This window comes from Elephas maximus, chromosome 7 (assembly GCF_024166365.1).
Source record: "Elephas maximus indicus isolate mEleMax1 chromosome 7, mEleMax1 primary haplotype, whole genome shotgun sequence".
NCBI lineage: Eukaryota > Metazoa > Chordata > Mammalia > Proboscidea > Elephantidae > Elephas > Elephas maximus.
In genome coordinates this window covers 125,159,799-125,165,798 of record NC_064825.1, presented here as the reverse complement: position 1 = coordinate 125,165,798, position 6,000 = coordinate 125,159,799, and positions in this window count along the sequence as shown.

Below are 6,000 nucleotides of genomic sequence, written 5' to 3'. Positions count from 1 at the left end.
AGAATGCTGCAATGAACATGTGTGTGCATATGTCTATTTGTGTGACCGGCTCTTATTTCTCTAGGATATATTCCTAGGAGTGGGATTGCTGGATCATATGGTATTTCTATTTCTAGCTTTTTAAGGAAGCGTCATATCATTTTCCAAAATGGTTTTATAGGCTACTAACTTTCTGTGTAAACCTGGGCAGCTCCCCTCCCCTCTCTGGGTCTCAGTTTGCTTCCTCAACTAGCCCAGGGCTTAGCCCAAAACTGGCATTTTACAATGTCCGCTGAACAAAAGTATTAGATTAGATTGTCTCAAACGTCCCATCTTGGCTTGAAAATTCTGTAACCCATGAAGGAATCAGTTGCCATTTAGATGATTTAAAAGATGATTTAAGTTGATTGAAACAGGTGTTGCACATGACAGAAAAAACATGGGGCTGCCCCTGAATCTGGGGAAGGAGGCAGCTCTAATAATAGCACATAGCAGAGGGGGCAGGGAGGAAATGGTTCCAGGGGACTGTCTGGGTCTAGTACCCAGAGGTGGGGTGGATATTGGGCAGGAGATGTGGATCTTGAAGAAATCACCAATTCCAGGAAAAAAGCAAACTATCTGAATTCCCGCCACATACACTATTGAAGCACAGATAGACGGGTGAATAAGTAAAAGAAAATTAAAAAATTCGAGCTACTTAATTCCAATCAATGATTCCCAAGAATTACAAAAGGCAAGGATGTTGGAAAGGGGGTTGGAACAGAACCAAAGAAATGGGACTGCAAATAACATGTAAGACCTTCTTCCCTTGGGAAGGTTCTCTTAGGTCTGACTCAAGCTGGCAGGCCATTAAGCATCTGTCTGAGACCACAAACTCTGTCAGAAAGGTGGGTGAGTCCTACACTGAGAAAGCTAAGGGTAGCCTGAGGCCCCTACCGAGGAGCTGGCATTGTCATAATTTAGAAGTGGGTCACCCTATGGTTTGTGATATGTGGTCAGCTTCAACTCCAGGGACCCAGAGGCTCCTTCAGGAAAGTTTGAGTAGTGTCACAGCTTCTTAACCCAGCAGTGTCCACCTGTGGCTCTGGAGAGGCCTCCAGGCCCTAGGAGGGACAGCCAAGCCCATGGGGACACTGTAGGTCTGAGGAGTTAGCCTTCACCCTTATCAGTAGTATGCTCCAGAGAAGTACCTCCAGGTCTCAAGAGTAGGCCTGGACCCAGCTGCCCTGCTCAGGGATGCCACTGAACACTCAAGGGTCGCTAGGCTTCCTGGTCATCTCTTAGGCCTACCAGCCACCAGCACCACACTCAGGAGATAACTCAAGACCATATCCACTCTCTGCGCCTGCTATGGGATCCCCAATACTGCCTTTTAAAGAATCACAAAACTCCAACCAAGCGAACAGATTTTAGTTACTAATCAAACCAACCTATTCATTTTGAAAATCACATGTTACTGCTTGGCTGTTGGAATCCCAGCAACTACTTTGAAAGTGCCAACTGCCAACTCAGCTGCCCTGAAGGTGGCCAAAGGTGGGTACTGACCCACCTTCCCCAGGGACTCAGGTACAGGAACTGCTCTCCCAATGCTGTCCGCCTTCAGGGAGATCTCAGAAGTCTCCAGGCAACAGGAATCTCCAAGATCATCTTCCTCCTACACATCTTGTGACCAATCTGTGCTGATTTCCAGAATTGCAGAATTTCCACATTCCCGAACGTGTCAGGACACCAGCTTTCGAAAATTACCCCACAAGTAGACTCCAGATTCCTCAGGTCACAGCCCTGTCTCTCACTAGGTGTGTGACCTTAGGAAGGCAGTCACCTAACCTCTTTGAGCTTTACAATGTGGGCCACCTGCCCGTTATGAATTGAATTGTGTCTCCCAAAAATAGTGTGTTGCCTTTGGAGAGTGGTGTCTGGGGTCTTAAACGCTAGTAAGCAGCCATCTAAGATGCATTGGTCTCAACCCACCTGGAGAAAAGGCAAATGAATAACATCAAAGACGCAAGGTAATTATGAGCCCAAGAGACAGAAAGGGCCACATAAATCAGAGACTACATCAGCCTGAGACCTGAAGAACTACATGGTTCCCAGCTACAACTGATGACTGCCCTGACAGGGAACACAACAGAGAACTCCTGAGGGAGCAGGAAGGCAGTGGGATGCAGACCTCAAATTCTTGTATAAAGACCAGACTTAATGGTCTGACTGAGACTAGAAAGACCCTGGAGGTCATGGTCCCCAGACTTTCTGTTAGTTCAAGGCAAGAACCATTCCCAAAGCCAACTCTTCAGACAGGGACTGGACTGGACTACAAGATAGAAAATGATACTGGCAAGGAGTGAGCTTCTTGTCTCAAGTAGACACATGAGACTATGTGGGCAGCTCCTGTCTGGAGGTGAGATGAGAAGGCAGAGAGGGACAGAAGCTGGCTGAATGGACACGGACATACAGGGTAGAGAGAAGGAGTGTGCTGCCTCATTAGGAGGAGAGCATCTAGGAGTATATAGCCAGGCGTATATAAATTTTTGTGTAAGAGACTGACTTGATTTGTAAACTTTCACTTAGCACACAATAGAAATTAAAATAATAATAATGTGTTGCAAATTCTAACCTCTATGCCTGTGGTTATAATTCCACTTGGGAATAGGTTTTCTTACGTTAATAAGACAGTATTAGCGTAGGGTACGTCTTAAATCAATCTCTTGTGAGATATAAAAGAGATTAAACAATCAAACTAGCAAGCAGAGATGAGGAAGAGAGATGCCAAGCCACATGAAGATTGCCCAGGAGCAGAAGTTCCAAAGGCAAGGACCTTCTTCCAGAACAGACAGAGACAAAGACCCTTCCCCTAGAGCCAGCACCCTGAATTTGGTCTTCTATCCTCCTAAACTCATAGTTCAAATTTCTGTTTTTAAAGCCACCCACCTGTGATATTTCTGGTATAAACCCAAAAAACCAAACCCGTTGCCATTAATTCTGACTCATACTGACCCCACAGGACAGAGTAGAACTGCCCCATAGAGTTTCCAAGGAGCACCTGGTGAACTCAAACTGCTGACCTCTGGGTTAGCAGCCATAGCACTTAACCACTACGTCACCAGGGTTTCCATTTCTGGTACAGCAGCGCTATATAACTACGAGATTACCTTACCTGCTTGTTGGAGCTGTTGTCAGTTTCAGCCACAAAAACATGTCAGCATGGTTGTGTAAGTTCTCTGGCACTGTGCCTGGCACATTATGTTTACAGAGTGACAATGACTCCAAGAATGCACTAATCCCATCACAAGGAAGTGCACTGAGTTGTTTTCTAGTAACGGACGGACGGATGGTCTTGCTGAATTCTTCTACACTTCCTCCCCAGAACCCTTGTGACAGCCCGGGAATCTCCCAGTTGTGGGCACAAGAGGAAGCAAAGGGAACTGGTCCTTGGCGCAATGGAGCCCTTGACCATGGTGTCACTATCCCCGAGGCCCAACCCAACACAAACCCCTTGACCTTGCCACATTCTCAGGCTTCTGCCAGGGAATAATCCTCAAACTGCAAAAAGACTCACTTAACGTCTGCAACCCTCCATGTGGGAAATACAAAGAGCTAGTCTTGAGTAAAAATGGAAAAGCCAAACCTATGAGGCAAGGGGTCGGGGAAGCTTACTCTCAATAACGGGAAAGGTGAGTAAGAGCTGGGCTAGGAAGTAGGCCCAGATTAAACCTAACACAGATTTCTTGGTCTTCTGAGAGCCTGGTGCTTTGCTGGGCACTGAGGTGCAGAAGGGAACACATTGCCAAGATGAAGACGGCTGCAGTGCCCCTCCCATTGGGGGTGGAAGGCACATCACAGGTAATTACACACAGGGTACTGGAGTGGAGAAATGTTCAGAGCACTGGAGGGTACAAAGAATGGAAATTCCCAGCCCTGGGCGAAGTGAGGGAAGGCTTCCGGAGGACATTTGAGCTGGGCGTTGAAGGGTGGGTAGTTTTTCAGAAAGTTCCTGGGTGGAGTGGTTAAGCACTGAACTACTGGTGCAAAGGTTGGTGGTTCGACCCCACCAGAGGCACCTCAGAAAACAGCCCTAACAATCTGCTTCCAAAAGGTCGCAGCCTTGAAAACCCTATGGACCAGTTGCAGTTCTACTCTGCACACGAGTCGCCATGAATTAGAATCAACTCGACGGCAACTAACAACAACAATACTAACCAAAATGCTGACGATTCAAATCTACCCAGGAGCACCACGGAATAAAGGCCTGGAATCTGCTTTCATAAAGATTACAGCCAAGAAAACCCCAGGGAGCAGTTCTACACTGTAACATACGGGGTCACCATAAGTTGGCATCGACTTGATTGCAATGGTTTTGGGCGTTTTGTTCGTTTAGCTTTTCAGGCAGAAAAGTCAAGGGTAGTCAGTCCAGGCAGAAGGAGCAGCTGTGCTCAGTCCCAAGGTGTGAGGGGGCCAGTGAGCTGTGTGGTTGGGCTATCGGGAATGGCTAAAGAGGAGGCCCAGAGACATGAGTGGTCAGCAAACGGAAAGAGCCTTGGCCACCCTGCAAAGTTATAACTTTATCCCAGGCCTTAAATGGTTCTAAGCAGTGAAGTGAAGCACTCACCTTTGGGTTTCATAAAGCTGAGGCAAGGCAGGAAGGGAGGTAAGTCAGAGAAGGGAGAGGCCGCAGGTGGTAGCACCGGCAGGAAATAAGGAGCCTGGGACCCTGGTAGCAGCCACAGGTGAGGCCTTTCTGATTCAGACACTCAGGACTCTCCCCGCTGACCACTAGGCCATATCTTGTTGGGCCAGCCAGACAACTCGCTGGCCTGCATTGCACTTAAAACAAAAACCCATTGCCACCGAGTCAATTCCAACTCACAGCGACCCTAACGGACCTTCATCAGTGGCAGGAAATTTGCTCGGTCACTTACTCCAGCTGCCTCATTCTGCTGACTTCGAGGCTGCCCGCTTCCCCTCTGTTCCACCTGCGAATCTCTAACATTCTTAGTGAGCTTCTGAGTCTTGCCCCACAAAGGAGTCTGGGATTCCCAGACTCTGCAGCCTGAACTCTAGCTTAAGTTTTCTCCCTCTGCTCCTCACACTTCACCAGGCAGACAATGGGATGAGCTCGCACAGCCACCCTCAGCTGTAGGTGAAGTGAGTGAGTGAATGCACCATGAAAAGCGAGGCAGACACAGGTCCCCACTTCTGTTAAGAGGCACCCCGGGTCCTTGCTGCCCAGGTCCCTGGCTAAAGAACAAGCTGCTCTTCTCTCTCCTCTTTCCCAACCAGGCTGCTGGCTATTGCTCCCCACCTGCCACCTTTGCTGAGCTTGGACTGGGTGATGTGGGCATGCCATGTGACTGGTACCAGTTGACAGGGTGCAACCTGAACTGTGGTGAAGAGGGTACCCAAAGGGGGGCACCAATGGTAGCATTGGGGGAGGGCTGGCTCTTCTAGGTACTGTAAATAAATACAAGTATAAAGTTCAGAAAGGCCAAGTGGCCTCTTGGAAGCTTCTAGAATGTGGACAGATACCCAGAGGGGCTTTGAGTGTCTGATGTGTGCAGGGCATTAGTCTACGCTCTGTTGCAAGGATACACCCAGTTACCATCAAAATCACGATCCTTTACCTTCAAGGGCCTGAGTTTCAAAGGAGAGACCAGATTCCAGTGGGCATGAAGATTCCAGAGGAGAACTATAGAGCTGCAAACTGCTAGACGTGGAAGTCCCCAGCTGTGCTAGAGCCTGAAGACAGAGAGTACAAAGCAGCTCAAAGTCCAGTGGGAAAGCAGATAAGCAAACAAACAGCCAAGACCTGTAAAGTAAGGTCTCTGGCAGTGGTGTGGAGCGCAACCTGAGGGAATCTGGGGTGGCTTCCAAGAGGCAGTGCAGCCTGGCATGTCTTAAAGAAGCAGGCGGTTCATCTGTATTTACCCTTTAAAGTTTCAGGTCCTGGCTGTCTCTACGTCTTGACCCTAAGCTCCTAAAAGTCTCTAGGCTTGGAGTCTACAATGCCTTGTGGCTTTCGAGAAA